This window comes from Parasteatoda tepidariorum, chromosome 6 (genome assembly GCF_982258835.1).
Source record: "Parasteatoda tepidariorum strain Cologne lab strain chromosome 6, Ptep-v5.0, whole genome shotgun sequence".
Lineage (NCBI taxonomy): Eukaryota > Metazoa > Arthropoda > Arachnida > Araneae > Theridiidae > Parasteatoda > Parasteatoda tepidariorum.
Genome location: NC_141760.1, coordinates 105,653,304 through 105,678,533, shown reverse-complemented (window position 1 = coordinate 105,678,533; position 25,230 = coordinate 105,653,304). Strand labels below are relative to the sequence as shown.

The 25,230-nt window shown below is 29.1% G+C and overlaps 1 protein-coding gene across 2 annotated transcripts in view; it reads right to left on the bottom strand.

The window, feature by feature from the left end:
• Positions 1 to 25,230, bottom strand: part of LOC107456259 (dual oxidase maturation factor 2) — a 296,093-nt gene that overhangs the window by 234,495 nt on the left and 36,368 nt on the right. Inside the window, exon 1 of one of the 2 annotated variants that reach the window (XM_087166346.1) lies at positions 21,104 to 21,235. The exons of the other annotated variant lie outside the window; for it this stretch is intronic. The gene's annotated coding sequence lies outside the window, so the exon portion shown is untranslated. Of the gene's footprint in view, positions 1 to 21,103; positions 21,236 to 25,230 lie in introns of those variants that run through there. 2 annotated transcript variants of the gene reach the window in all.

The window sequence follows — 25,230 nt, the reverse complement described above, 5'->3', positions numbered from 1 at the left end:
AAAGCTAAAGATCCCGAAAACTTTATTCCTAAATTTGATCTGCTTAAATGTATTAGTAATAATTTAAAAATAAAAAAGAAAATTAGATGAAAGATAAAATTATACTGATAACCTCGTTAGAAATACAAAATATAGCAACTTCATTAAAATTCATTTATATATAGCTTACTTTATTCAATTAAATAGTATTTATAAAATACAAACGAAGTTATGCAATAAAATATTTATTTAAATGAGAAAATGTTAAACAGGTTAATGTTAATTAAAATATCAGTTGTATTATGTTTTAAACATGTGTAAAAATTACAAATTCTCAATTGTATGATATACTTCAAAACAAGGTACAACACACAAAGTGACATTGCACTGTTTACATTGAAATCGAGATTCTTTCCTAACTCGTTGTCCTTTTGAGTCAAAATTTTTACTCCGCCACCCCCCTAGAAAAGAAATCCTACCCTTATCTATTCTGAATAGAAGGAGTGACTAGTTCGATGACGTTCGACTTAAAAACCTGAATTTGCAATCCCATAGCTCATTTCCTATTATACGTCAGTCATTTCCTATCTCTTGACTTTGAAGAGGGATGAAAGAATGGAATTCGGGGGAAAGCAATATTTATATTGTAATAGATTTTTATACTTATACACATAAGTTTTTTTCAATTTTTTTTCCAGCTAAGTTAGGTTCTATAAAGAAATAAAAAAAGCAAACATATCCTACTTATAAAAATTAAATATAGACTAATGAATATAAGAATATAAAGTAATGAATATATAAACTAACGAATAAAAATATAAAATCCCATATTCATTCTATTTACCATTTCCAATTTTGAAAATATCTTCCTTTTTTTTGTGTAATTCTTTTCTATGTCATTTAATTGCCACACAAAAGGTGTGCACCTTGAATAATGCATAATCGAAGTACTTTTTTATGACAAAGTATTTTTATGTCATGTTTACAGGTTGTAATTATTGTCAGTTTTTTTCACAGAAAAAGAAAAGCAGAGCAACGATTTTTTTCCGATTTTGCATGCACTGTATTCTATTCTATAGGCGGAAAAAATTAGTGTTGTCAGCTAGAAATATAGTTATTTACCTTTGAGTCTGAGACAATATTTCTAAATGGTGTCTCAGAAACATATTTGGAATAACTGATTCTATAGGTCATCATGGTGCAAAGAGTTAATTTCTTTCATGAAAAAAATTTTATTGATATTTATTATACTAAATCAATACAACCAAAAATCTTTAAAAATATGTTTATTTTTGTATATTTAAATTCTGTTACTGTGACGTACTTTTTTTACAATATATATTGTTTGATTTATATTGTAAAAATCATTCACACGAAATTAAAGCAGTAGACAAAATAGCAAAGAATCAATGTATTAATTCTTGAAATCAAGGATGGCGCCAGACTCTGCCCGACAAGGGGTCAAGTCTCCCCCGACTGGGGGGCTCAAACAAATTCAAAATATTTAAATTAATTATACTTTACATTTTTTTCAAGTGTGTTTCTAAGAATCTAAAATCAGTAATATTGATACCCATAATGTGCAGATTCCTTTTAATGTAAATTTAAATCTAATTTTTTTTACTGTTATCGATATATTTTGTACTGTATGGTGCAATTTACCATACATTGTAATCGTAAAAATTACTTCTGTAATGAAGAATAGTTGTAGCAGTAACCGCTGTTTCAAAAAAATTCGACACTTCTTACTCTCATAAAGCAAAAATTATTCGATAATAAAAATCAGAAATTTCATGCACATTTAACAAAACATTTAAAGAATATTTTAATATAAAATGTTATTTTTATATTCATCGATTGACTTTTGACTCATTTAAATATTTTTCAAATAAAGTTTTAAGTACATTTTTTGCATCCACGTATTCTATCTAAATATATCATGCCCCGTTTCGAAGGAACTTCGAAATGGTTATGCCCATAAAATTGCAAAATTTCTATTTTTTTTAATTGTTACACTGTATAATTTTACGGACAAAAAAAGGGCTATTTTAATCAGGGGACTCGATGCTAAGATATATTGTAAATAAATACAAAGATACTTCGAAAATTTCTCCTTGCGATTCCCTTTTCTTTTCAAAGATGCTTTTAAAGTGAACATCTATGTCCGGCAAAATGCTAATTTCTCTATTTGAGAAAAAGAGTAAGTCCATCGGCTGAAAATATAAGATTCAAACAATATAGCTGAAATTTGTAATTATTTTTAAATTTACAAATTTTAAATTTGCTTCCGAGAAACGAATATTAACTAACTTACATTTTTAAAAAAAAATTGCAACACATGGCTGCTGTTTGTCTGCCTATGTTTTCGTTTCACTGCAAAGCTGAAAGCACACTTTCTACCAAGATTTCTGTTTCGCCCTGCAAAAGCGTTTTACATATTGGCATATGCCTGCAACGAATAACCTTTCACACAGTTAATTGATTATTGTTTACCACATGTCAACGCGAAACATTCTTTCCTCTACGATTTAAATTTGTTTTTGCTTTCATAGTTACGAATTTTAAGTCACAAGAAATGGACACTAAAAATTAAGAAGTTAGGGGACCAAATTTCGAAAAAAAAAAAAATTATTTTTATTTTTCAGGACTTATTTGACCGATTTTGCTTTTTGATTGAATCGAAAAAATTTTCATACAATTGTTAAAATTCGTTTTTCCAAAGGTAATTCCATGCAAAAAATATAGTTTTAAATAGTTATAAAATATTTAATATATTTATAATATGCGTTGAAAAATTCTGAATCACGATTTTTGAAATTCCCGTGCAGTAAATGGCGACTGATGCACGTTAAATCTATCGAGTCGCAAAGCCCCCCATGTTCCCATAACAAATAAACAACACTGGGGGTACTTATCCAGGAGTTTCCTGGTCTTCTGGATTGGTTCAAAATTACAAGGCTACGGAGTTGAAATTGGGTCGGTTGTTCAACGACGGATAAAATAAAATAGCAAGATCTACAAACCTGAAACTATAGACAAACTTGTATGTTTATCCAGATCAGAATGCGTTTTTCTGTTTATTTTCGTAACTTAAAATATGGTATTGATTCTTTGTACGTGAAAATATGATTAAATCAAAAGTTAATCAAGGTGTTCCCTTTTTCCATTTCATGCACTGTACATAAAATAAGTCAATGAGAATCTGTTAGGTTGATTAATATATATTTTAGGATATTGAATATGAACAGTTTAATTGTTTTTCTGACTCAATCAACAATCTTTTTACTACTAAGAAAATGATAAAAAAGATAATAAATAAAAAATATTTTGTAATTGTTTTTTTTCCGACTGCATATTTATTGCGTTGATTAAAATATAAACCTTGAATCCGAATAAGTAAATGATTTTCCTCAATTAATAGTATTTTTTAAAAAAAAAAGATTAAAAAATTAAATTTTTTTTATTTTGTTCTTATACTTTCATTTTGCTTGAAAATTTCAAAAAGAAATTATGTGATCACATAAACCATTGATAAACACATTACATAAAAAAGAATTCGCAAAGAAGAGGACCTGTGTATCCCCTTCTTAGTTCTCCAGAAGAAAGAATAGCAGTTTGAAAGATAAGTTTCCAAGAAAATGAAGATGTGTCTGTGGGAAAGGATTTCTATGGGACTTCGAAAAGTCTTCAATTTCACCTATGTCTAATCGCATCCAGTCTCTAGTTTGACAATGTACAGGTAAAGTTATGGGTAGTGCAGTGAAACTATAATTACATAGAATTTACAATATATTTTACTAATTTTTGTTACTAATTAAGAACAAATAGATAAAAAGTCAACTACAAAATTTTTTTATTAGGCATTTGTAAAAGAATTTTTGACATAATTTAGAAAAAAATGTGACCAGACTATTTTCCGGACGAGACTTTAAAATTTTCCCGTGGGAGGGGGGGGGGCATGCCCGACAGGGGAGCAATTCCTCCTCCCCTGATCCCGCCTTTGCTTGAAAAAATATTCTTGCAATGATTCTTGTACTGATATTTATTCCTTGCATGCGAAATTTAATAAGATTTTGATATGTTTTCATTCTTAATATTATTTTTACTATGAAAAAATGTAATGAAAAATGCAGTTTTGCTTAATAACTACTAGTGTAAATAGAAATTCATATTTTTTGAAGTTTTATAAATCTCTGTTAGAATACCTAACGATTTTTACTCAATCGCGTAAACGATGAATTAAAAATTGATATTTCGTTTTGAAACAGTAGCGCTTAACAAAAGCTTTTTCTCCCTCTCAAAGAAAAAGAGCCATTATACATGAAAATATAATATCCACTGAATTGACGTTATATTTCGCATCTATAGTACTATTATATAAGTACTATATAAGTACTATAAATTATTTTTTAAATTCAAAGATATCATTAATGTGGATTAAAAAGGTAAATATGATTTGTTATTAACACGTATATCAACGAAATTGTTCTCATCCTACATGAACTTAGAACTGAAGTAAATTAAAAAGGATGCACATTTTTTTTTAAAAACTTGGCAATTGTATCTGGGAAATAACAGAAGTCAAAAGAGCTAGGAAGGAAAAAATATCAGTAGAAAGAACCTATTCAGTACCATCACAGGGGATATTGATAACAACCTTTGATGTTATATATCAACGTTATCATTGTCAAAGTTCAAAGGACAAGAAAAAGTGTAATTTAACCTAAAAGCAATAATCTTATCAGTAAAAATGTCTTCTTCATTGCTTGATATTTCAGAGGAAAGTGCAATGTTGACCACAGTTCAAAAATGACTTTCGGAAAAGTGAATCACATACGCGATTCATCCATCAAACTGTCATGACCCACCTGGACCTCCTAGACCGAAAATCACCCCTTTTAACCACAAATTGAAGTGGAAAGGGGAAAGCATACCTTTTGTCCGACCCTCGACACTTTTCGTGGCATCTTTCTAAAATGTGTCTGCCGCTTGTAGTAAGAAACTAAGAGAGAGGGGAAACGCCAGGAGGGTTAATCTAAAAATTATTTTCAACTTATGAATAACGAAACAATAAACTATGCGTACTTCTTATAAGAAAAAAAATAAAAAATAAAGTGTTTTTCTATCAACTTAATGTCAAAGTATTTACGCATATTTACAATTCTTAATAATTTATCGCATAATTGGTTTTTCTGCTATTTCCAGCCTGTGTTAATACAATATAATAATAGTTTCTAATTTTATCGTAATCATTTTCCCCCAATCTTTTTAACATACAAAAAATTTTAGTCTGGAGATTTCCTAAAATATATGTTGAAGCATTACAACTTATACTAAATACTGTAAAATAATTTTTTAATCGTAATATTTATTCTTGAAACTACTATTTTTATTCATTCCAGTTAAACTGTTAAGAATTAAAACTTCCTAAATCATGAACATGATTATATAAAAACGACTAGTTTTTAAACAAGGAAACTTTCATGTGAAACGCGAAAATTTTGTAGAAACAACGTGTAAACTTCCACAATAGTTTGAAACTTATTTGAATTGTAACTCACTGAAATTTTAATCGCTCCCACGAAGATAGCATTTGTACCCTGAAGGACTTCCGTAAATAAAGTTCAAAATATTTCTATGGTCTTTCCTTTTATTTTACTTAATATGATTTTTTATTAGACGTTCGGTGCAGCGTAACCCCTTTCAGCTTTTTCTCATCAAGCTTTAAATTCAGCCAGCTAAAATGTGATCCACAATACTTAAAGTTATGTTTCTTTAATTCTTAAAAAGAATTTATTTATTCTGCTACAATGCAGTTCAAGAATGGCAAGCCTATTGGGGAAAAGTGTCACAATCAGTAGGGGAAAAGATTATGCGTGACACAATTTTCAGAATTATTAAAATGTGAAAAATAATTATATACTCTGATCAGTCGCGTCTAAATACTTTCAAATCAAATAATTTACATTTAATTTGACTAAACATTTCAATTCGAAGATAAGTATACAAATCTAAATGAGCTTCGTTATTTATACTCCGTACTTTTAAAATTATATCTTGTAGAATTATCTATGATTTCTTTTTCAAAGCTTAAGAATCTGCTAAAATTATTATTGTTATTTTTTTAAAAATTATTACTTCAATTTTCAAATTAATTATAAGTTCAAAGATCCAATTTTTTTTAATAAAATCTACTGTTACTGATATTTTCAGAGGCATTGGTCAATATTTAACCACTCAAATATATTTCTTGAAAAATTCAAATGTATGCCCCCTGAAAATGCACATGCTGCCCCTGCATTTTTTTTCTTTTTGCAGTTCCTTCAACTTCAATGCGAGCATATGTAAAATAAATACATAAGTAAATCAATAAAAAAATTAATTATAAATAAAAAAATTTTAAATAAATAAATAATAAAAAGAATTGCAAGGAGCATGTTAGCACCTATTACTTCTTGCGTTGTGAAAAACTTGTGCTTAACCAATTCAATGAGAGCAGTATTCTGCCTTACATTAATATCCTATCTAGATTGATTTAATAAGTTTACAAATTTTTAGTATAGAATGAAGTAAAAATGACAACTTTTTGCTTAATTATGTTGACTGAGTTTGAGCGTTCCTAATTGTAGTTTCAACAATTCAATTTTAAGTCATTTCAATAATTCAATTTATTTTTGAAGAAGTTAAATTGGCATTTTATTAATGTATTTTTGAAGTTGGACTTTAAATGTCTACTTGTTACATGAGCTGGAATTTGTTGTTTCTTTTCTTATTTTTGTTCTCATTGCTGTGTTAAAGTAATGCATTCGAGTAAACAAATATAAGTGTAAAGAGTGATTTTCCTAATTTTCCATCAAATAAGAAAATATATGTTTATTCACACGGTTTTAAGTAATATGAAAGTCTCTCGAAAAGGAATTTCCAAAGGGTAAAGTACATGTGTTCTATTTCTACAAAAAGAGCTGGAATGCAGAAAGCGCGGGAATTTCTCCGAATCATCTTTTCAGGAATTAGGTAGGGTCCATCCATGTCCATCCGGCACCAACCTTTCTTTGCCCCAAAGCATGGGGGAGGGGAGACTTCCCTCTCTTTTCAAAATGAACCGTCAAAGAGAAGGGTCAAGCTGATAAATAATATAAGGACAGTGACCTTTCTGTCATAAATGCAAACAGTAAACACTTTCCCTTACACTGAATATTCTAATTGTTAATGAATAATGCTTCGACACCTTTAAAATTATAAATAAAAATGCCAGTATTTATCAATGTTTCGATTTTTTATTATAATTTATTTTATTATTATTAAAATTCTAGAAGCGCCAAACTTCCCAACTATTTCTACAATTTTTTAAATATCCGAGACCCTTTCAAAGATAATTTTTAAGCGAAACTATTATGTTTTTCTAGTTATCATTATTAGTTATTTTTTATCTAGTTACTTTTTCTATACTGCGCACTAGAATAATTTAAAAAAATACTAGTTAAAAATGAAAAACGTCCTCATCTATATTTTGTAGACTTATATAAGACAGTGAGAGAAATGGCTAACTATAAAGCATAAGAAATAAAAAAAAACAATTAAAAATTGCAATTATAGGGAGACAACAGGAGGCAAGGAAAGGAAAAGGAAACGTTGCTTTAGTTATCTTATTTCCTAAAATATCTTTTTTTTCTTTTACTTATATCTTATCTTATCTTATATATAGTGTTTTATTTATAAGGATATCAAATTCTTTTCACAGTGATATAAAATATAGACCCTTACGAAGTAATTAAAAAAAAATTTCCACTATATGCAAGGCAATGCACAAAATGAAATTTAGTATTTTTTTCTCTAAATTTGAATTCTCGAATGAAAAGTCTTAAAACTTTCATTTTATTTTGAATAAAAATCATTTTTAATTAAAATAATTCAACATTTCTAAAAAAAAAAGTTGCAAATAATCCCACAGAAATTTATCCCTACAACCAAACTTTAGAGCATGTATAAAGGCATGAATTTCGTGTTCTTAGGAAGCAAAACTTCAAATAATAATGTTTTTACATTCCAATAATCAGGAACTATTTAGCAGCTACTGTTAAAAAAGTAGAAACGTTTATATAATGTAAAGCATGTGAAGAAAATTTGAAAATCCTAATACATCAATTAAAATGCTAAAACTTTTCCCCCAACGAAATTATCACATTTTAAGCTACAATAAGATAACCAGGTCTTTCTTTTGAGCCGGACTTATTTATTTCATACTTTTTTCATTATTTTGTATTAATTTAGGACAAAATAAATGATTATAATATCGTGCCTTTTAATAATTTTTGGAAATAAAAAGCAACATGAAACACCAGTTGTATTGAATTAAAGTCATTAGATCTGAGCTAAACAGTTAGCCATCGTAGAACTTTTTTTTACTTTACAGAATTAATAATCCATACATTTTTGAACATGAATAAAAAAAAAATGTCAGGCCACATTTTTTGGATTTTATATTTTTAACCAAATATAAATCCGATAAACTGACTTTTTTTTAGTAACTATTAAACTGTTTTTTACACTTAAAAAATACCAAAATATATTTTTGATCGTAATTAAAGCGTTAAGAATATATATACATAAGAGACACCGATGATCCATCTGGATCAAAGGGTTAAGAAATAATTATTTCTTAACCCTTTGATGCAGTTGGAAACAATTATATTAAGGAACAATTATATTGAAAAGCAATTATTTCAAAGGGTTAAAACATCTTCCTTACATCGGAAAGGTTCTGGGTTCGAATACCGGACAATGCAAGGATGTTTTTTTCATTTTCTGTGCTATCTGTCCTTACTATGGGAGCAACATTGGCTCACCTAATATGGTGCATTGGAGGAAAAAAATAATAAATATCTCAATCAACGCTTCTGTTTTGGATGTTCAACATTTTGTTACTCTACGTTTTGCTCTCAAAAACTATACGACTTAGAAGCGTGAAAGTTTAGCGATTTTTGTAGTGAACGGTAAGGTGTTTTTAGAATGACGCTTAGAATTTAGATCTATGGGTATTTAGAATGATGTAAATTTTGTGTTTCATAATTTTTGACTTATAATTGTGTATAAGAAAGGGGTAGGTTGTTTTGCTAACTGCGACAATATTATTCCAAGAAAAAAAAATTAGATAACAAAAGAAGCTAATAAACAAATCAACTCCATTATACCAAATGATGCAGAATAGTCCAGCACAACAATCAGTTTTTGCGGCTAGTTAATATATTCCCACTTTGATTTTTGGATATTATTAAACTCCTTTTCTATATTAGTCAGACTCAGATTTTAATATCTCAGAATGCTCTCAGCAGAAGAAAAGAAAATGTAATGTTTTTTATTAGTCTTTAACATTGTTAAGATTTTATTCTTTAGCATGCTTTTGTTTCACGAGTATGAGTATGAGTATCTTCCTTTTAATATTCTTTTGTTATGCTGGCATTCCTAAATGAAATTCTTGAATGAATTTAGTATTAACAAAATTTATTGTTTTATTTCATATTTTTATTTTAATTTATTTAATATTAATCCTTCAATCTTTTTCATTTAATATTACATACTATTGCTAAAAAAACCTGGAAACCTGGAGTGGTAAGATCTTGCTGCAATGTAATAAATAGCTAAAATTTTAAATTTTCGTGTTCGTCGGGAGTTTTTTGCTATCTATATATTACACTGACTAATAAGATGAAAATAATTATAGTTGCATGATGATTATTAAAATAATTTTTAAATTTTGGATAATTTAATAATACAATTTTAGAAATGTTTACAAAAAATTGGTATGTGATTCTCTAAAGTTGAAAAACAACAAACTATTGAACTATCAAATTAGTTATATCTTCTATTATATTGTTTTTAATCCCTTAAGGATGTAAATCGCGTGATTCTTTCTTCACTACCCACGGTATCAAAATTTTCTCTCTCTAGTAGCCCAAAATCACAAAGGATGGGTTTTTTATACGTTAGACTCTTATTACATATTGTATTCATATGTATACATAGGGGAAAGTGGGGTCAATTGTAACATTTTTTACTTAACTATTTTTAACTAACAAAAAATCCTATATATTATTAGTATTAATTGACAGACGAGTAAAGTAGACTATCCTCTACTAGGAAAAAAAATAAATACCTCATTTTAAATGTTATTATATTAGTTATTAACAAATTTTGACAGTCGTACACTTGTTACAATTGTCCCCACTTACGGGGTCAATTGTAACAGTTCATAAATTCAACTAAAACATAGTTAATTATACATATTATCATAGTTGTGATATATTTTTTTATTGATCAAAATAGTAGTGATATTTTAGGAGTCAAAATAATAATGAGCAGAGACGTAAAGGGTTAAACTTTTAACTTTAAGGGGTTAAAAATTTTAATTTATGCTGTGAAAGGTGACAAATAAAATAATGCACATGCAACATAATATAAATGATATAGGAAACTATTGGTGGTTCTTAAAGAGTTAAATAATGGTTTGTAAACATAAGATTATTTATTTTCAGCTGTTACATTCGTCCCTTTACTTATTGTTACATTCGTCCCCAAGACGCCATTTCAGCTTCATTTGTAAAAAACAATGCTAGTTAATTAGTAAAACTAATCTTTTTTTTTATTGAAATGTTAATTAAAGTGTCCACTTACATATTCGGTTACTAATTTTTATTTGTTTAAACAAAATTACTTTGTTACAATATAATATTCTAATACCAAAAAAAGCACTTACGTAGCGTGAAAATATCTTTTGTGATGTAACTCTTTCAAAAGTACATAAAAATGGTTGCCAGCAGGTGTGTACATGTAGATTTATTAAATACACCTTGTGCGCCACCTAGGAACCAAATCTAGAACCCGATACTCGAAATTTTTGCTCTGTTACAATCGTACCCTGTTACAATTGACCCCACTCTCCCCTACTCTTTAGTGCGTATACTCTTGGAGTATTTCGGGCTGCAAAAGTTCTTTCTCATTCTGAATTCGGTTAATAATCAATATTTAGATTAAAAATTATATTGTCTCATGTGAAAAAATCTCAAAAGTTCCTAGGTATGTGTACGACGTATATTAACAATATTGATTTCTAATGATCCTTGATTCCCTAATATAACACCATTTAATATCTTTCAGTCGAAAGTTATTCAACAAGAGGCATTTTGTATTAGTAAGTGAGTGATCAATAAGAACAAATAAACTAATTACTATAATTTAGGAATATAGGAAATGAATTAATGAATGATTAGAAGGACCGGTAAATTTGCAATACGGCTATAAATCTGTGACGAAATCAATGTATTTCTGAATTGGAGAGGGGTCAGTGGCTCGCACTGGGCAAGGGAGTGAATCTGTGATTGAACTAATCAAAGAATATGCAATCAGTTTAAATTTGAATCAATTTTAAAATAAATAAATAGAAAGACTTAATGTAAATCTTCGAACGAATTTGGGAGGCCGCAAATTTTCTCGAACCTATTTTTATAACTAATTCCGCTAAATGAATTCACTAAGTTTAGTCGCAATGAACTTAGATAATAGTTAAAAACTAACTAGAATGTTCTAATCACATTGCTAGAAAGTTGTAATTTAATCGCTGAGTCAACCGTTAATGAATGTAGTTTTTAAAATAAATTGAAATAACTGGATCATCTATGAAAAATTTCAATTTTAGGTTTAAATTCATTATGGATGAATACATCATAAATATTAATTAAATGCTGATTTCGACTTAAATTTCTAAATCAGAATCTGAATTGTTCTAACTCAAGCATGATAAAAAGAAGTAAATTTAGTGTTTCCCGTAAAGTATATTTAGCTAATTATGAGATCTACTGAAATTTTCTTAATAGTGTCCCTCCGAAATACCTTGTTAGCCAACTCAATGCACGTTGCTGAAATATCTTATTTTAGAATTGTTATATATTAGTCTGAATTTACTTCAAATTTTTTTAAACAATTCTTAGAAAATTCGAAAATATGCCTGAAAATATCATTTATTTATATTTAGTTTTTTAACTTCTGGTTCATTCGTTCAACATTGATTTTCATTGCTTTTAAAACGTACATTTATTTTTTAAAAGGGATCTATACAATAGGTTTTCGAAGCGGATTCTGTGCGAGAGTATTTAAAAGAAACCCCTCTTGACTAGCCAGATGGTATAATCTATTTGTCCACCTGTTGTTGGAAATATGTTGTATTCGTTTTGCGATTCAGAGCAGAAAAATAACACAGTTAATGACTAATCACAGAGAAAGGAATTTTTAAAAAAAATCATTTTTTTATTTAATCTGAGAATTTTTGGCTCTCATACAGCATTTGTTCGGTTAGAATAGCACTGTGATTGATCGCATTAAATTTGTTCCTGTATTTTTAAAACATGCATTTTTAAAGTCCTCAGTTGCCGGCGTGTATTGCAGGAGTCCGCGATTGCCGGGGTGTATAGTAGAAGTCCGCGGTTGCCGGGGTGTATAGTAGAAATACACAGTTGAATGAATGTATAAGTAGTTTTTGTTCATTGCTCTTCTTATTAGAAATAATTTCGCTGTTCTATATGTTTGCAGTAACACCTTGGTTGCTGATTTACAAAAATCTTAGATTTTAAGAGGTTTACATTCACATATTTAGCTTTCGGAAAAGAAACTAATAGAATATTTAAGAGTTTCCTTGATTTTGATACTTTAAGCATTCCCCTTTCTTCATTCGCTACTTTGCAGTTGAAAACAACTTTAGTTATGGACATGTTATAAGTTTCATCAATAAAAAATTTAACACACTTCTTAACTAAATATTTAAAAAAATGACAAGCATAAACAAATTTTAAAAAAATTAACAAATTAAATAAACAAATTTTAAAAAAACTATAAATCATGAGAACAAAATATCCGTGATGCGCAAGGAACTCCAGTTTTATAGGAATGGTACTGTCATTGTAGTCTGCATTGCGCACACCGACCGCCTTTACTTCCCAAATAAGTTTATTTTTATTGATCTGAATCTGGATGAGCTTTAATGTGCGACCGAGTTTAGTGCCCTAACATAAGCAAAATAATGAAAAAGTATGGTATTTGAGAATTGAAGGGATGCATCTTAAATTTTAAGAAAATTTAATTTTTAAAAGCTATAAAATAGAGTCTATTTTGCCATATAGTTATTAATTTTCATTCGAGTTGTCATATTTCTAGGACCAAAAAGGTTTTAAAAAAATTCAGCATCTAAACACGAAATATATATATTTTTTTGCAATAACATTCAAATAAAATGTAAAACACAAAGTATAAGCATCTCCTAACTAAATGATTTAAAATTTAAATGACTTGGAACAGAGTAATTCTGTGAAAATGCATGCTATGCGACTTTTTCTACTGAAGGTCCTCGATTAGCTGTGTAAAGTGTGTATGTTGTGTATGGAAGTCCTCGCTTACCTTGCAAAATTGCCTACTTCGAAAAAATAAAAATATTTCAAATTTGAGCATAAAACTATTATCAACCATGTATTAGAATATATATACCCAAGTTTTATCAAAATACACCCATTATTAACGGAGGTCCTCGGTCGCGGGTACCGGCACACACGTCCCCGGTTGCAGGCTCTTGCGTACCTGTGTGTGTGTGTGTGTGTGTGTCTGTAATCACAATATATCGCCCCAGAAGCCTCGCCCGGGCACGAAATTCGGCCCATAATTGTGTTTTGACATAATGAAGAAGTATTTTTTTTCTTTTTCAAAAATTTTGATTAGTTATTTAGTTATCAGTCATTTTGTAAGTCTATGCTTTTCGTCTGCTTTTTCGTCTTCAAAGAGCCATATTCAAAAAACTATTAAAAAATGCATATACTTTTCCCCACTCTTATAAATGTATGCTAATGCGAACCTCACAATTGAAATATTAATTTTCGACAACTTAAACCAATAATATACGAAGGAATTAATAATTTAATTATAAAGTTCGCATTAGTTTACATTTATTAAAGTGGAGAAAAGTTTAACTTTTGTATTAAAAATGTGGCAACATATTCGATACGTAAATAGAACGCTTCGCTTTGATATATTTGTCGCTGTTCATAATTGTTATAATAAGTTTTTCTTCTTCTTCCCACGCTCTATTTTTTTTTTTCTTAAGCGAAGACGATAATTTTAATAGCGATATTGTAGTACTTTGTACAACTAAAAATTCTTTTCACAACACTTTAAAAATACTTACTTTATTTTCTTTATATATACAGAGAACAGTCGGCAAAGAATTCGATTAGGTTGAAAAACATTTCGCTAAAAGGGAACGAATTCCAAAAGAAAAAATAAGCAACTTAAAGAATAAAAATGCTGATGCCAGCCAATTTTTTGAAAGTTAACTTAGAAATAACAAACCAAACGATGTTAAATAACAAGCCAAACGATGTTAACAAAATGACGTAGAAAGCGCAACTAGATCAAAATTATACAAGCACAACTAGATCAAATTATAATACCTGAGTGCTTGACGTAACAGATATAGAAATAGAATTTGATACCATAAAAAATTATGTAGAAATAGAAATTGATACCATAAAAAATTTATTCGTTTTCGTGTTCTTTTCATGTATTTAGCATTTTAGTTTTTTTTTTTTCTTAAGCGTTGTAGCTATATAATTTCAAACATCCTCAAGAGCTATAACACATCTGCAGCAGAACTGGATATGAAGACAAAATTGCTGGACAGGAACACTTTAATTGTCCAGTAATCTTCAGATTTCCTGCTATGTTTTAAAAAACTTTATTTGTGAAAATCTTCAGAGTGGCGGACAGCTGGCCGCCTTAGGCGGCTAGTAGAAAATAAAAATGAGAGTAATCGCTAAAATGTTAGTAAAGATGTAATTAAATAATGCCACCTAGAATTTTTCCTCTGCTGTTTAGTTGAAATTTAATTTTATTTCTTACTTAATTTAAAGTAAGTGTATTTAAAAAAACTGTATTTAAGCAAACTAGATCACTTTAACCTTGTCCATGACCTGAACGAACTGTAATATAAAAACAACTTTAAATTTATCGCTTAAATTATTTTTATGAAAGTATCTTATATCTTATAACCGTCGTTGAACAGTTGACCTTGAATCTCTAAAAATTCAAATTAAATTTTTCTTGCCAAAAAAAAAATTGTTTAATCAAATCAAAGAGTATATAACAGGTGTGCTGGTAATCCAATTTTGGGTTAACGATTACTATTGTTCAACTCCGTAGCCTTGTAATTTTGAATCCAATCCAGAAGACAAAGGAACTCCTGGATCAAGTATTGAGAGAAATTTGCTTTCTTGAAAGATTTTTTTGATTGATTCGAATTTTAGAAAAAAATATTAAAATAATCCAATTGAACTATTTAGTATACACCGTACTAATAAAAAATTGAGTAATAAATTCAGCTATTTCTTCTCGTACTATTTATTCCAGTAAAAGTATTTTAGGCCTCTAGTAATAAATACTTTAAAGTGTATAGAAATTTTACCCGAAAATACAGACATTTTTCAATATATGTCACTGGGATCGTAGCCAACCTTTTGAAAAGAGTTCTACCTATAGATAAAATTAAAATTGTTGGCCATTTCCAACACACTAGGATTTTTTTTTTAAGAAAATTGTTATTTATAAGGTGATACAGTTTTTTTTTCTTACTTAAATAACACATGTTTTTCTGTAAGTGTGTATAGGTATTATTCGAACACTATAAAAAACATAAGTACCATCATTGTAAGTACATACTTTCATTGTAAATAAATATTTTTAAACATTTACCTTTTAAAGAAAACACTTTATTTTAAATCTAAATCAGAATTAGCTCTTAAAAAGGCTACTGATATTGAGCCATATTTCAGTTTTATTATGTTTATGATAGAAAAAAATTTGTTTAGAAACATATGTTGACCACAACTTGCAACAATATATGAGAATAAAATCGTGTAAATTTGGAAGACTGGTTTTTGACACAAATTTCCGAAAATCAACTTCTTCGACAAGCTTCTGAGGGTGAAATTACTATTTTTTTTTATTTACTTGTTTATATTTTTCACGTGGCACTGTTTAAATTCCACCGTATCAAATTGAGGCACGTGTGGCCATTAATGGCTTATCACGCAAAACCATGCTTTCCTAACATCCTATTTCTTATTTTTAACTGTCCTAATTACCAAAGACTTTATTTTAATCACTGATTATGAAATGTAATTCATTTAAAGTTTATTAAGTCAGAAATTTAACAGCAAGACTCTTTATAACAGCACGGGACTGATTTAGATTTTTCGCATATGCTATTAATAGTAACATTACTGTTCCGTTTAAGCGATATATAGCGGGAGAAATCTATTATTGCAAATTCTGTTTCACCTGAATTAGTAATTTAAAGTTTACAAAAAAGGGAATTCACATAAACTTGGAGCAAACCAAAAGCTTCAAGAGCTAAAATATGTTGCTGTTTTTTTTTTTTTTTTTTTGAAATATCAAAAGTCAAATAAATTATCTTAGAATTACTTAAGATTCACGCAGTGGGGTAGTAACCCTGTTAAACTTTGTTTATCTTTTGATATTTTGGAGGAATAAAACCAGCGTTTGAAGTTTCATAATGTACTTCCCGATTATCTAAATTCCTTTTTTTTATATTTTAAATTTTAGATTGTCTCTCGAGATAAAAATAAAATTTGTCACGAAATATTTCTCCCTGTGTGCAGCGTCCTCCGTTATGTTACCGTTAATAGCCGAAATCATGAGAATGTCGACAGTCACATAGTCGATTTGGTAAAGGTCCGAAATATTTGTTATATGTCCAAATCGATATTAATTTATTCGTTGATATTATTATATTTATTCAATATTTTAATATCTGCTGAGAATAGATTAGGAAAAAAATCAGTGTTCGAAGTACCGGTTAAATGCATGCTGGGCTGTGACATATATATATATATATATATATATATATATATATATATATATGAATTTCAAGATGAAGTGTCACATATATATATATATATATATATATATATATATATATATATATATATATATATATATATATATATATATATATATATATATATATATATGTGTGTGTGTGTGTGTGACACTTCATCTTGACGGGCAAATGTATACTGAACAGTGGCACTTAACTAGACGTAGTATATATTTCGGACATTTACCAAAGCTACTATGTGATTGTCAATATTCACCAGTGAAAATCAACAACCATCCATTTCGGACATTCTCAGAAAACTTTAAATATAAACAGTGTTTCGGCGCTTTATTCTATCATGTACACCCTTGTGCAAATTAATTGAAAAAAACTCAATAAATTCAGAAAATTAAGAGAAAACGCTATTTTATTTAAATTTATACAAACTCAAAAATTTTTAGTACATAATATGATCTCCACGACACTTTATCAACATTTGGACACGATTCGGCATGGATTCCACTAATTTTTTACAGTCATTTATAATATTTGTGTCCTTGTACCACACATGAATTAACGCCGTAATTAGCTTCTCCATAGTTGTACAGTCCATATTTAATAGGCGATTCTTGCATATGCCCCAGAGATTCTTAATTGGGTTGATATCCGGAGAGTTCCCTGGCCATTCCAATGTCTCAATTTGATTCTCAGACATGAATTTCTTGACAATTTTGGACGTATGACAAGGAGCTAAATCCTGTTGAAAAATCCCTGTTCCATCAGGGTATCGTTTCTTCAACTCTGGAACAACTGTTTTACCCAGAATAGTAATGTACTGCTCAGAACGCATCATACCGTCAATAGGCTGCAAAGGTCCAACCTCATTGTAACCGAAACAACCCCAAAGCATCTTCTTTAAATAACACGAAAAAAAAAGTTTGTTTCAATTAATTTGCACAAGGGTGTAATTTAATTGTATTGTGTAATTTAATGGTTGCCAGACATATTTTGAATTATTACACAAATTCGATGCATAGAAAACTTTTGACAATATCGCAGACATCTCTTAAAAATGGTAAAATTTGAAATCAAAATACTTTTGTCTGGGAAAAACCGCGATTAGCAACTGGGCGGTGAAAATATTTGGTGAGCATAATTCTTCATAACTAATTGAAGTGCTCGGATAGGAGAAGGATATGAAGAATTAGAATATTTTGAAACATTTGTCCAGCTTTTTTACCATTAAAGTTCATACAATGCACAAGATAATTTCGAAAGATGAAAGGCGCTAGTTCTAACTATAATATGCGAAAAAAATTTCAGCCCTACCCAATTTTTTTACAGTTTTAATTGTATGAAATACTTTTATTATTATTTTCATCTACAACAAATAATAACGATCTGGTATTGAGTTGTCAATACATTTTGAAGCTATGCAGCGAATTATAAGCATACAAATCAAACATCCATAAAATGTGGAGATATCAACAATAGACTTTGGAATTAACTCTTAGTCAGTCACAATGTCTTTAACAGATATATAGAAAAAAAAACTTTTTTATATGGTAATAATACGATATAAGGATGAGAGCCGTGATGGCTCAGGAGATAGAGCGTTCGCCTTCCAATGTTCCGGTGAACTGGGTTCGAATCCCAGCGGTGGCTAGTCGAAGCGAATTCAGCATCCGGCTTGTACCGACCACAGGACTGACGTAAATATATCCTCAATGGTAGACGGTTCATAGGATAGAGTCCCCTTACAGGCAGGCTAGCCGTGGAAGATTTTCGTGGTTTTCCTCACCATGTAACGCAAATCTGGGTTAGTTCCATCTAAAAATCCCCCACGAAGGCAAATTTCTTCTAATACTTGATCCAGAAGTTCCCTTGTCTTCTGGATTGGGTTAAAAAAAAAGGCTACGGAGTTGAACGTTAGTAGTCGTAAGCCCAAAATTGGACCGGCTGTTCAATAACGGTTATAAAATAAAATATAAAAATGAGCAAGACTCATTGTTACATAATAATTCGAAAAAGGCTCTATACTTCACTGAAGCAAATAATTGTTTAGTATAAAGTAACTTTTAAACAGGTTATTTTAAAATTCAAAACTATCGTAATTTATGCTCATAATAAATTAAAAAATAGCAAAATATATTGTTAGAAATTAAAATAAATATATAAATAGAAAAAACGAAACAAAAAATATAGTTTCAATTTCGAGAAATGGAGAAAATAAAACATCGAAAATTCTGTTAAATATTTTTTTTATGTAAAATAGCGAGCAAAATGTTGCCTTTACTATAATTGGTTAGTAATCCATTTTTCAATAAATTGCTAAATTAAGAGTTCGTTTTAATAACATTTAATGCACAAACAGACTTAAATATGCTATAGTTTTTCAACATAATTTTTTAATATAAGTTGCTCAAATTCTCCAGAAAATCTTTTCTTCCCCTGGGAGCGTTTGTGCCAACCTGGGATTTAGAAGATGAAGTTCTAATGAAAGAAAACAATTATAACTAATTTTAAAAACAATCAAATCCCCAAAATTTTTATTCTATTTATACTGATTTGATTCTACGGATTTAATTTAACTGGAATAAAATTTAAACCTAATCATTTTGAAATTTTATCCGCAAGCTTGTTTGTGAAACTCTTATTTAATTTTGGGTTACTTTGAAAAATTCTTTGGCCAAGGAAAAATCATTTTAAATGCTTTTCTTCTAAAATATTATTTAGCAATATCGGATGTTTTTATTCTTACTATTGCTGCATTATTTTAAATAATTAGTTTGCATTCTAAAAATTTATTATACAATTATTTGGTACATAGTTCTAATACAATGCCGTATAATAATTGTAAAATGTTATATATTCGAACCATTTAAAAGTTGCAAAACATTATTTTTCGCTGCATAATTATTTCTTTATTGTTATAACAATTGTTGCACAATAAAGTAATATCATTCGACACAAAGTATAAAAGGTAAATAATAATAACAGAGAATAATTTCAAGAAAGGACAATAACTAAATATTACAGGTAAAAACCGTTTTTACTTTTATTAATTTGTTGTTCGTTTATTAATGATCTTATAATGTTTTTCGTCCATTATGAATTAATCAAAATCGGTAAGACAACAGATTGGCAATTTTTTGGTGGCTTTGTCCTCTGCTCGCTTTGCTCACCAACCCTAAAGGGTGTTTCTCATTCAAAAAAAAAAATTTATAAGTCCATAAAAAAAGATAGCAAAAGAAAGAGAAAAAATAGACACTTAAAGTTGTTATAAATTTATTAAAAAAAATTGAAATTTAAGAAAAAAATTGTTAAAAAAATTTCTTTTTGGCAAGTCAAACTTAAACGCTGCTGTTGCATTTTTCTTTCCTGCAGAGCGGCCCACATTGAATTTTTTTACTACCAGTTTAACAGTCAGTAATCTAGAACTAATTATTGAAATTAATGTTAATGCTAATTAATGTTAATTTTTTTGTCCCATCGTACACCCTGAACATTATTCTGCACACTTTCATAGTTCTGATTTTAATTGCACAGCAAAACAAAAGTTTATGCACAGCAAAACAAAAAGTAAAGTAAAGTTGTAAACAAAATGTAACCCGAAACAGCGGTGGCACTTACGATTTTACGAATACATAGAGAAAATGGTCCAGTTTAATAATTATGAAAACTTATTTATTTAACACTTAATAAACAAAAATATTTTGTTGTTTAGTAGTTATAAAAGAGCAAGAAATGCGTTTAGCATAAAATGTTGGGTAATAAAGGTACTATCATACATTTCATTTATAATATATTAAAGATACTTCACTTTTCATTTAAGCCTTTATAATTTCAATCTAATAATCTAAGTCAGAAACGCAATTATAGTAGAGAATAATATTACGAAACTGTGATAAGTAAACATTACATGTTTTCTTTGCCAATGTCAATGCATCCACAATAACGGTAATATGAATTCAGACTATTATATCTTTTAATTTTTCATAAAATTTTCTTATTCTTTAACATGAAGATTAAAACGTCTTTGATAGTCATATTATCATAGTAATACTATAACGAAAAAGATTGATAAAATCATTTCCGATAGTGATGCAAAGGAAGATGAAACTGAAAGTGTTCAACCCCCCTTATCAGGTGGGGAATGATGGTGCAAGAACAAGCGAAAAAACGAACACTTACCCCATGTTTTCACTTTCTACTTCCGCGTCTTCTTTTTTAATTCCCCCAAGGACATTCAAAAACTCTCGCTCTCTCTCTTCTTAGGAACAACCACTTCTCTGTCTCGCTCTCAACTCTCAAAACGATGGATGACAAGACAGACCAACGACCTACATTCAAAAAAACACATCTACACACACAACAACCCGATTTTTCATTTTCTGGCCCAGCGGCCACCATCGTGTTTGTTCTTTTTTATTATTCCACAACCACACCTTTTAGAACAAGCTGATCATTTGACCATTAACTGCCGGCACTTGCTGCTTGATTCGCTGCTGCTGATGATGGTGTGTTTGTGGTACATTTTGACTATAATTACTGTCCCCACCTTTATATGCGGAGGCACTTTATAGCGATCCAATTAGAGGCTATAAAAGTTAGGTATTAAAATTTTGTGAATGAAAAAAAAAATCTAAGTATAATGCACGTCTATAAGGATATGCAAATTAGAGTGTTCGGTGGTCATTTTCGAATGTACAAATATATTCGATATGTTTAATTGTGATAAGAACTATAAAATAAAGTGAAATGCATAAATAGCATCGATTTTAGTATGCATAGTTATGAGCAAATAATTATGCAGGTTTTTTCTATAAAAAAAGGCGGCTATAAAGCAATCCGTTTGCATCTATATTTACACAGAAAAATGGGATGATTTTTTTTCTATATAATAAATAACAATCAAGGTAACAGCCTAAATAATAAAAAAAACTACTTGGGTTTTGTCAATAAGGATATGAAAATTTTAGTGTTGTATTTATAGGAATAATAATTCTTGGTTGATAACTGAATTATGAAATAAAGAAAACACTTTAACATGCACTTGTTTAAATAAAATAAAAGTAGTTTTAAACAAGTAATTTCATAGTAAAAAAAAATGTAGGATTTTCTGTATAATAGTAATTATCATAACAATCTGAATTGCAAAGCATTCAAACTGTTATCAATATTTGTGATATAAAATGTTAAATGTTAACAGTATTTGTGAATATGCTTATTTTGCATACATATCTTTAAAATTTTGTTTTGCTCTAACTTTAGTTTCTAACTTTTTATTTAAATTGTCAACATGTAATAAATTTGGTTTTAGCTCCTTTTAGCGCCTCTCCATTTTGACTTATTATTTTAAAATTTTATCTTACCTAAATTTACCTAAAATTTTTTCTTAAAATTTATTTAAATCAATTTCATACTTTGATTTGATAACTATAAAGCATGTAATAAAAAATACCATGCATGCAGCTCTGCAAACAGCAGAAAGATAACTATAGCGTTATAATTTGAGATGCTGAAAGAATAATTTTAATACATGAATTTAACGCGAGATATTTTTTTTTTCGAAATTTAAATTTGTTCTGAAGTTATTGCAATTTCAGGCGTTTTTTTCTCAAATTTTTTTTCACTTTTTTTGTTGCTTTAATTACTTTTTATTCATGGCTGAAGAAAAATTATCTCCCTCCAGAGTTTCATTTTATATGCTCGCGCTTATCTTTATGTCAAAAGTAACAAAAAAATTATAAATAAAATAAAAAATGCGAGAATTATTAGTAGTTGTCGCAATCTTGGTAATTGTATCGAAAGTTTTTAAAATATAAAAAGCTAAACAGGTAAACTTTTTTCTTATTTGAGCTACTGTTATACAATGAAAGGTTATCATTATACAATATACTCTCGATATCTCAAAAACCTTGCTATGTCAAAAAAATATTTTTCACCTTAGCATTATATATCCACCCAATGTTAGTTTGAATTCCTATGTCGAAGAGTTTCTTTTAAAAACCTTGTTATGTGGATTTTTATTCTAAGGAGAAAAGGAATTTTTTCAGAAAAATCACGAAGTTTATTGTACACCAATTCTTTTCTATTTAATGCATAATTATTTTTTGTCTTAACTTTAAAAATAAAATTATTTTTGTAGTATTTAGAATTATAGGAAACTATTATCGCATACATATTTAATAGTAGTTATTCTTATGTTTCGTGACTCTACGTTTGGGAGAAATATTTTAGAATATATTTTTCTACTTTTAGATCACATATTTACTTCTGAACTATCTCGAAACATTTTTAGTGCCCCTTTAACTTTGAAATATCGAGAGTAAACTGTATTGTGTTAACTAGTAAAATTACTTCTCTTCATTACTACATATTGTGTCAATAAATGTGTTTATAAAAGGAAAAAATCGGGAAATTAAAAACGAAATTCATGATATAAAAAAGTCAAATACTACTATTACTCAAAAAAGCAAGTTTTGTTTTTTTAGTTTACTGCATTTCATTTGAACAAATCAGTTAGAAATTCTATTTCTCCGCAAGTATACAAATCTTGGTCGTAAACTTAACGAGCAAAATAAAATGACTTATAATCAAGTTCAGATTTGCAAAGAACCAAAATTAATAGAAAGTAGAAACATCAAAATAGAAAATGATTAATTTTTTATATTGAAGTTTCTACTTTCAATTTTTAATTAAATTAATTTTAAAAAAATATTTTGCTCTTTATAAAGTAGTGGGAATTGTACTTCTCACCGAAATGAATAATTTTTCATCGAGGTTAATTGTAGTTCTAAATTCAGAATTTAAAAATTCGGTTATTTTCAAGGTTCAAACTTATAGCCAATTCTTTCAAACCCCATCCACCTTACCACAAAAAAAAGGACTTGAACTAATTTTAGAGAGTAAGTTAAATAAATTGCAAATATTAGACAAACTAAACAGATAGGTAGGACATTAAAAGTTTTACTAAATCTATATCCTGATTGAAGTCACGAGTTTCCAGCTTTTTGTGATATTACTACATGCAGAATATATTGTCATATTATCGTTTATCAAACTTCTGACTACCTTAGAAGCTCGGATTTTTTTCCTGAAGCTAATGCAAGTTACATTCATTTTCTGACGACAACAAGCCGAATTTGTTATCATATTATCGCCTGAAAAATTATTGTTTCACTTTTCGACTTTAGTTCGGATTTCAACTGGAGTTCTATATTTTGTTTTACAATCATTGTTGAGCAACCTACCCCATTTTTTGTGTTTACGACTACTAATGTTCAACTCCTTAGCCTTGCAATTTTGAACTCTATCCGAAAGACAAGGGAACTCCTGGATCAAGTATAGGGACATTTGCCTTCGTGAAGGAATTTTTGATGCAACTAACCAGCATTTGCGTTACATGGATAGGAAAACAACGAAATCTACCGACGGTTAGCCTCACAGCAAGGGGACTCTCACCCATAATCCGTCTACCACTGAGGATATTTTACGTCAGCACGTGGTCGGTGCCAGCCGGGTGCAAAAATTGGAATCAACCAGCCATCGCTGGGATTTGGAGCCGGTTCATTTCTTTGGAAGGCGAATGCTCTATCCCCTAAGCTAACACGGCTCGTAGTTTTATATTTGATAACTTTATAAGTTTCAAGGGCCGTGATAACCTGGTTGGTAGGGCGTTGGACCCATGCCCACGAGGTCATGAGTTCGCTCTCCGCCGGCAGAAGTGTAGTAAATGGTGACTGGTGCTCATTAAATCTGTGGGGTCACAAAGTTCTCCATGCTCCATAGCAAATTGTAGATTGATCGTTCTCCGGTTCAGGTCAAAATTACGATCTGTGGATATATGAATGGATCCACCCTATAAAAGGGTTGGGACGTGTGTGTGGCTGAAGTCGTACTCCTGACTATAGATGGCACCACTGAAAAACAAATAACGCACCCTCTGCCTTACATTCTCTTGGTTTTACCAAGCGGGATTGTGGGCATCGACAAATGGTATTAGAAACGACAACATATAAGTTGCAAGGATTTCTTTCTGTACTATCTCCGGAGAGAAAAAAATATAGCAGCAAAGAAAAACCTCCATCTAAATTTTGATATTTTCCTTCACAAAAATGTTAAAATTACTATTTAAATCTTCGTATCTTTTTTACCTGTTTGCAAAAGTAAATGTAATTGGTTTTTAATTTTGTATTTCAAAAAAATATATTTAGCTAATTTCTTTTAAATTTTTGCTACTGTAGACTAAAATAGCTTTAACTCACTCTTGGGAGTTTTTTGCGAACATAATTACCATGCTTATCAATCTTAAATTA